This window comes from Panthera leo, chromosome A1 (genome assembly GCF_018350215.1).
Source record: "Panthera leo isolate Ple1 chromosome A1, P.leo_Ple1_pat1.1, whole genome shotgun sequence".
Classification (NCBI taxonomy): domain Eukaryota; kingdom Metazoa; phylum Chordata; class Mammalia; order Carnivora; family Felidae; genus Panthera; species Panthera leo.
Window position 1 is genome coordinate 76,919,498 of NC_056679.1, and position 8,379 is coordinate 76,927,876.

An 8,379-nucleotide genomic window follows, 5' to 3' on the forward strand; every position below is an offset into this window, starting at 1 on the left:
TACTCTAATCTCTACCAGCGGGCTCCTTGTAATGACAGATACCCGACAGATATCATGTCTCAAGGCTTCAAGCCAAGTTCAGTGTAATATGGTAAATTTTTGATGACTCTGATTCCCATATTTGTTGGTGTCATTTGTGTCCGTTACGGCAGTCTTAAGAGAAAGTAATTTGAATTATCCTAAATAAATGATGTACAATGATATTGAATCAAAATGGAAAGACCTCATTATCTTTGGCCAACTTTCAGATTGATCAACCCAGACATCAGCTTAACCCACTGTAGGTAGGTTCACTCGCTGATGATGAGATGCCTTCAACTCACCCCCTCAAGGTAGGTGTTCACGGCATTTGTGTCAATTTAGTTATAATTAATATTTACGTGGCCTTTAATACTTCATAGGGTAAAGAACTACCCCATTTCTTTTATCGTTATTGAGAGCTTAACATCCTTTGGTTTCTTGATTGACATGCAGTAGACATCCAATGTTTGCCAGACTGACTTTATGCCTGAGCTTCCGTTCATCCACATTTAGGATAAATGCTGGTATTCCATTAGCCTCCTAAGTAGTCAACACCTCGTACGAATTGAACGTCGGGCTCTTAGAGGCTACCCACTCTTAGGCGGGTCACACATTAGATTACCTCATGTGTTTCCTGTGAACTGTCAACTGTGTCTGAACTCTGTGTGCGTAACCTCGGAGCTGGCCACTGGCCTAGGATAAAAGCTACCGCCAACTTAGCACTTAAAACGTTGCTATCTTCTCCCAGTTTTCATGGGTGTGAAGTACAAACAAGATGCTGTGGGTCCTCATCCCGGGTTCTCATCAAGGTGAGGATCCAGGTGCCGGCTGGGTCTGTGGTCTCATCTGAGGCTGGTATCTCTGCCCCAGCTCGCAGGTGTTGTTGGCAGAATTCTGTCCTCTGTGGTCGTGGGCCTGCGGGCCTCAGCTCCTGGAGGCTGGTTGCCGCTCTCTGCCACATGGCCCTCTCCACATCATGGCTGTTTCCTTCTTCAAGGCCAGAAGGTGGGCGTTTGCTGCTGATGCTTTGATGTTTGTGGTCCATGGATTTGGGCCCTGTGTCAGGCTCTGTGTTGACAGTGTGGAGCCTGCCTGGGATTCTCTCTCTCCCTTTGTCACTGCCCCTTCCTTGCTCGCTCTCTCTCTCTCTCTCAATCTCTCTCATAAACGAATAAACATTAAAAAATTTGGGGGGGGAGCCTGGGTGGCTCAGTCGGTTGAGCATCCAACTTCGGCTCAAGTCATGATCTTGCAGAGTTTAAACCCCACATCGGGCTCTGTGCTGACAGCTCGGAGCTTGGACCCTGCTTCAGATTCTGTCTCCCTCTCTGTCTGCCCCTCCCCTGCTCATGCCCTGTCTCTCTCTGTCTCTCAAAAATAAATAAATGTTGAAAAAAAATTTTTTTCAAGTGCTTTCCTGATTGGTCAGATGCATTCAGATTAATCTCTCCTTTGACTAACTTGAAGTCAACTGATTGAAGACCTTAATGACACCTGCAAATCTCTTTCCCTTCGGCACATGTTCGGAGGTCTTACCCATGCCCAAAGGGATCTGTTGTAGAGAATGTGTACACGGCGGGGCAGGGATCGCAGGGGCCATCGTAAACATGACATCCCCTGTGCCACCGAAGAGAGACAAAACTTTTGTACGCGTCTGCACATTGTGCACTGTGTTATCTCCACCCGTGCCCGGATCGTGAGGAATAAGTGACACAGAACATTCATTCATCAAAGCCCCTAACAACGTGGTCCGGCTCCGAGTGACTTGTTGAAAAGAGCCACACCGAACCTACCAGGGGCTTAGTATTGCTTCACACTCCTGCTGCAGCAGACTGTAACATATTTTAAGTGCCTTCCACTCTTCCTCCCAGGGTGCCCAGGGAGACGGATGCCTACCCGGGGGAGGAAAAAGTGCCTGCATTCCTGCAGACTCCAACAGCACTCCAGTCTCTATTGGTGTGGGTAAAATATAACAATGTAATATTCGGGGGTTGAGGGGGACATTCAGACATCGTATCCCAAACATATAACAACTAGTAAGGTACCAGAAACTTCCAGTAAGGACAGCCCAGATTGCTAGGTGGAGTTGAACCTAAAGACTCTTTGTGGGGCCAGACATTAACTCTTCAGTTACTGGATAATGATGAGGTTCCATCATCTAAGGTGGGGCCCAGGGCTTATGAGTAGTTTATTTACCTAAAGTTGTAGAGATGTTTGGATATTTTATCGGTCGGTATGCAAGACATGCATACGGGCTAGAGATTGGCCCTGTTTGTAGTTTAAGAATATTTACCTCCAGGCATCTGGGTAGCTCAGTCGGTTAAGCATCTGTTTTTTTTTTTCTAAATTTTTTTGTAACGTTTATTTATTTTTGAGACAGAGAGAGACAGAGCATGAATGGGGGGAGGGTGAGAGAGAGAGGGAGACACAGAATCAGAAGCAGGCTCCAGGCTCCGAGTTGTCAGCACAGAGCCCGACATGGGGCTCGAACTCGTGAACCATGAGATCATGACCTGAGCCGAAGTCGGACACTTAACCGACTGAGCCACCCAGGCGCCCCAAGCATCTGACTCTTGACTTCAGCTCAGGTCCTGATCTCGTAGTTCGTGGGTTCGAGCCTCGCGTCGGGCTCTGTGTTGACAGCCCAGAGCCTGCTTCAGGTTCTGTCTGTCTGTCTCTCTCTCTCTGTCCCTCCCCTGCTTGTGTTCTGTCTCTCTCTCTCAAACATAACAAAAATAAACAAAAAAAAAAAAAAAAAAAAAAAAGAATATTTACCTCCCAAGAGAATTCTCAGGAGAGGCAACCTGTTAAAATCATTTTCAGGGCTAGTGATTAAACCATGAGGTTCTGGGGGAAAGGTTGTCTTATGCAAATGCCTTGATGTGGTCCAGGTCTTTACGGTGGGGAAGAGAGAAAGACTTGCAGAGAATAAAAGGGGGCCGTTCCGGAGTCCAGCCAGCTCGTCTCCCGTGGGCCTTGTTCTGCCTCCAGGAAAACCTCTAACATCTGTTACACGCATCACTTACATTGCCACAGAGCCCCGGTACCGCTCTCGCATACACGCGACCACGGGAAACTGGCTTTATTAATTAGAGTGCTTGCCCATTGGAACTATTTGCTCCCATTCATAATTCATCGACATCCTTGCTAAATAAATATTGGGGCATTCACTCATCCCAAGCAATTATCTAAAAGAAGCTACATCCATCACAAGGGTTCATAAACTGGGAGACTAGAGTATGAAACATTCTGATTAAAGGAAGCCTACTTTGAATGGCAGGTGTGCCCATTCTCATCCATATGCGTTAAGTACTTACCAATACCGGAAATGAGGTGCCAGCTGGGACGACACATTGGGACACAGCAGCAGGCCCTCCCTGGCGGAACGCAGCTGGCACGGTGGTACATTCAGAAGCTCCTGTCACCTGTGATCAGTGAACAGCAGAGGTTCTGGGTGTCCGCACTGAGGCGCTCTCATTCTTCCCCTTGTGCCTTGGGGGAGAACAAGCCTGGGGTGCTGGCAGCGTGCCTAGGCGACTCAGCCCTCTTGTCTTTGTCATAGATGGATACCAGGGTTCCATGAACCGCTCCCGCGACTTGGACACCCAGCAGCCACGCTGGCCCGCTCTCAACACTCACTGAAAGTCAGGCAAGGTTGAAAATCAGGCTCAGCACGTATTCCAGAATATCAGAGATCAGAGGGTCTGCATGGGAGATTTCTGCCTCCCTCCAGCTCTCAGAGCCTTGAAGGAAACCTTTGCACCAGCCTGGCCCTCTTCCTTCTTTCTGCTCTGAATGGCATGTCGTTAGGGCTTCCTCTAGGGCTTGAGTTGGCCCCTGAGCTACATCAATTATGCATGGAAACAGGCAGTTTCTTGCCCTTCTTTCGCTCTTGCAGGGTTACAGCAGCCTTCCACGTGAGGTCCGTGCCTTCTTGGGTATTGTAACAAGATCCTCCTGTTGACTTGATGTAGAGGCTCGGGCAGCTGTCCAAATGGCTTCTTTGTACAATCTCCTTCCTGCTTTTATCCCTATGAAAATGGCCTCCTTATCATGATCCTCGAAAATATTATTGATTCTGGTACAGGTCTATGCACAAATATCCATGCCACAGTCGGCCCTGGAAACTGTTTTAGAAACCTCAGCTTCCCGCCGAACTGTTGCCTTCTCTGGTTCCACCATTTACTAACGGATTGATACAACCTCCATAATTAAGTCCTGATGTTCCGGAACACATTGCTCCTCCCCACGGCCTGATATTGTACCATACATTGAGGGGGGCTGGGGGAAGATGAGGAATGAAACATTCCATATTCTTAAACATCAAATAAAAAACTCAAGTTTGTTTCTAACATTTCACAGGACCCTATCACTAAAAGCAAGTTACTTTCCGTTTCCTGGTTTGAGCAAAGTGGTTTTGAGCCTCTGGGGCCAGCTCTTGGGGAGGCGTGGGACGATCGCTGCTTGAGAAGTTCGTGACAATGAATGTCGATAATGAGGGTTTGAGAAGTCAGCACAGTTCTAATGAACTTGTGTGAAGGGTTTTTCAGAATAGAGGCTGACACGCAGGCACCAGGTGCGGCCATTACTAGTCTGTTACTGGCTCCATATTGGATGGCCCGCGTCGTTTGGCTTCCCACCTTGAACAGCAAAATAATACGGTCTGCCTGCCACCTGCTTGTCACGATGGATGGTGGAACACTTGCTTGGCCCTTGGAAATTTTGTATAAGATTCATTCTGAGGATTGAGCGGCTTTATGTGTTTTATTTGTTTAAAAGGACATAGAATTGGAACATCACTTCTGGGAGTGTGCTTACCAGTCGAGCACAGCAGCAAATTGTCAGTCACAATTAACGTCAGTGAAGGAACGATTACTGAATCTTCTCTGATGCGCTGTGTCTCGTGACACAGCAGCGTCGCACGGCTAAATGACAAAACAGCAGGTCGCTCTCGTAAAGTGAAGCGTGCGCTGTTACTCTCCATTCTGAGAGCAGCTATCGCCTCCTCAGGAGGCTTTTTTCTGGAGAAAATAACAAGTCCAGCCCGTGTGAGGGTCTCTGTCTGTCTTCAGAATTTCCAACAGCCTCTTCCAGAGAAAGAAATAGAATATTCATATTAGCAATGGTTTCTTTTTTTTGAGAAATGTGTATTTTTGAGAAAGGGCGTCTTTCAGATTCCAGAAGATGGCCTACTGCTTTGTGATGAGTCATCGCGAGGAGCCAAGTGCCTGCATAGCATGATTCAAAGTAATGTCAGCAAAATAAAATTATTATAATGATAACACCTTGAACTCATATAACATTTATTATGAAGAGTATAGAGACGGTCATATAATCACATTTACTTGTAAAGCCTCTGAAAGTCAGCGGGATGCTATATTCCAAAAGACAGCAATACAAAGAAATGTTATGTAATTCCAAACTTGGCAATAAGTTGAAGGTAGACTCGTACTTCCTATCTCCTACAAAATGACTCTCCATCAATAATTGTTTACAAAATACTGGTGTGGAAAAAAACGATGAGTTTTTCTAGTCAGGAAGTTGTTCCTTCCTCCTCTTTCTTTCCTCCGTTCTTTCTCTGCCTTCCGTGAACATCTGCTGCAGTTACTTATTCATTCAACAAGTATTTATTGAATGCCTACTGCATGCCCTACATTGTACCAGGTCCTGGGGAAAATTTCCTCTTTCTCTTCTGGTCCCAGACACGTTGGGAGCCACCAGCTTCGGTGCCGACACAATCAAGTCCAAGAACCACACCATGTGCAACTAGTCATGAAAATGGCACAGAAATGGCACCAAGAAACCTCATCGCAAAGATAATAAATCTCCAAAGAGGGTGAACTCCACATTCCTGAGGAACATGTGCTTTACCAAGAATGCAAGAAGGGCCCAAACAAGATGTAGGCAGGCACAGCCCAGGCCATCAGGACCGTCTTCAAGCCCAACGAGATCAAGCCCAAGATCCCAAAGGGTGGCAGCCGAAAGCTTAACCGACTTGCCTGCATGACTCATCCCAAGCTCAGGAAACGTGCCCATGCCCGTCTTGCCAAGGGTCTCGGGCTCCGTTGGCCAGAGGCCAAGGCCAAGTCTCAAACCAAGTCCCGGGCTGTAGCTCCAGCTCCAGCTCAGGCTGCCAGAGATGCCCAGGGCCCTACGAAGGCTCCGGTGTAGAAACTTAAGTAGGCTGATATGAGGATAGAAGTACTGGTGTGACCCTGAGATCTGTCAAAGAAGAAAAAATAGAGGAAAAAATGTCTACATCAATGAGGTGGTATCACAGGGGAGATCTATCTATCTATCTGTCTATCTATCCATCTATCCATCTATCTCTATGTAGAGAGAATATTAGATGTTAACAATTGCCATTGAAAAAAGAAGAAACAGGGAAAGGGGTAAGGAGGCCAAGGTGGGAATAATTAATAATGTGATAACTTTAAAATAGGCTCTTGGCGGAGGGACCCCTCAGACCATGAAGCCAGGCACGGGGATGGCCACAGGATGAAGATAGCATGTTGGGCAGGTCTTTGCTGTGGAGCAGGCATGGTCTAGGATGGGAGAGGCATAAGGGAGAATGGCTGGCATGTTAATGGATGAGCATGGCAGACACACACCGTGGATTTGCTCTCTGAAAGCCTACACAACCCTTTCCCCTTCTTCTGCCGTAATGGCTGGGGAAGTCAAATCCTTACTATTTCTGCCTTCTTGCAATTGGGATAGTCACATGGCCCAGTTCTGGCCAGCAGGGGGCAAGCAGAAGTCCCTGAAGAAGGCTTCCCTTTCCAAAGAAGAAGACAAACGTAGTTGGAGAACGTCCACCACCCTTCCCCACCTGCCCCCCAGAACATCGGTGTGGTGCCTGGAGGCTCCACAGGCAACTTGCCATCTTGAAGATGAGAAACAGAGGTCCTAGGAGAAGGGAGGGGAGAGATGTCATGTCCCGATGACACTGCGTGCAGCTTCCCACCCTGGACCACAGATTCCATATTTCTATGGGACAAAACTCCCTATTAGGAAAAAAAAATAAGGTGTTAATTTCACGGCTATTCATTAGCAATGGCCTGAACAAACCAGGATCTTTTCTACTGCAGTGAAAGCCTTAGCCAGGATCTGAGCAAGAGGGGGTCAGGAGAAGCTAGTCTTCCCAGAGAGGATGACGTGGGAGCTGGGTCCCTGAAATAGAAAAGACTTTTCTACGTGCAGAACCAGGGACCCTGGTGGGTCATGTCTCCATCTGGTGACTGACATCATCCTTGTATCACTCTGACAGGGGAGTACTTCTCAAAGGAAGGTGAGATTTACTGGGGATCCCCAAGAACTTTTGTTTGTGTGGGTTATAACTATGGACATTTGTGATATTAGACTTTAAACTCATTAATATATTTAGTTATTAAATTTTTAAAGGGGCATCTTAGGTGCTCAGTCAGTTGAGTTGAGCATCTGACTCTTGATTTCGACTCAGGTCATGATCTCATGGTTCATGGGTTCAAGCCCCACAACTGGCTCTGCGCTGGCTCTCCTTTCTCTCTCTCTCCCTCCCCTGCTCACTTGCTCTCTCAAAATAAATAAATAAACTTTAAAATTTTTTTACAAATAATAATAACAAAACCATTATATGCTCAGGAAAACAACATCTCTGTATGAAAATAACCGTATTTTCCAACAAGTGAAAAAGTGAGAAGCATGACATTGGTTTGCATTTTGCAAATCTCTCTAATGTCCGCCTTAACAGAAGATATCTCCTTTTGCATTCAATCTGTTGTAAGCTATTGTTTTGGCTTAGGTATAGGAGAAAAAAATCTGGCTCGCACAAATATGAGGTTTGAGAAGAAAGGAGTATTATCTCAACGTTTTCAGGTAACTCTGATGTTCTGCTTTGTTACTTCAGCAAAATTCACTAAGTGGTTGTTTCAGGAAGGTCAGGTGAAACACAGGACCTAAAGTCACATCACGAACTTCCCATGTGCTTTTGCTTCAGAAGCACTTCAGTCTAGCTTGTGCTTTGGTTGGCTATTTTACCGGTGCACAATTTGATAAATTATGCAGCTAACATATTCCTATATGATATTTTACAAATCACATTCTTTATTATCATAACTAATCTAATTAGAAAGCTCCTCAAACATTGGAAAACTGTTAAGCTTCACAATGACAAACACCAGTTGTCCAAAATTCTAATTTTTGCTCCAAACTCAACGTTTGGCAACAAATACTGTCGATTGTTTTTCTGGTGGTGATGAATTCACTTTATTCATTTTGGAGAAAATGCCTGCCAGATACTCATATCTGAATAACCAGTTTCTCTGTCAGTTTTTCTTTCAAGCAAAAACATTGTTCCATGAATCAAAGCTGCCAGCTGCT

General features: G+C 45.9%; 1 pseudogene; it reads left to right on the forward strand.

The window, feature by feature from the left end:
• The first annotated feature begins 3,349 nt into the window (after positions 1-3,349).
• On the forward strand, positions 3,350-6,192 carry LOC122229475 (annotated as a pseudogene).
• The last annotated feature ends 2,187 nt before the right edge of the window (positions 6,193-8,379 follow it).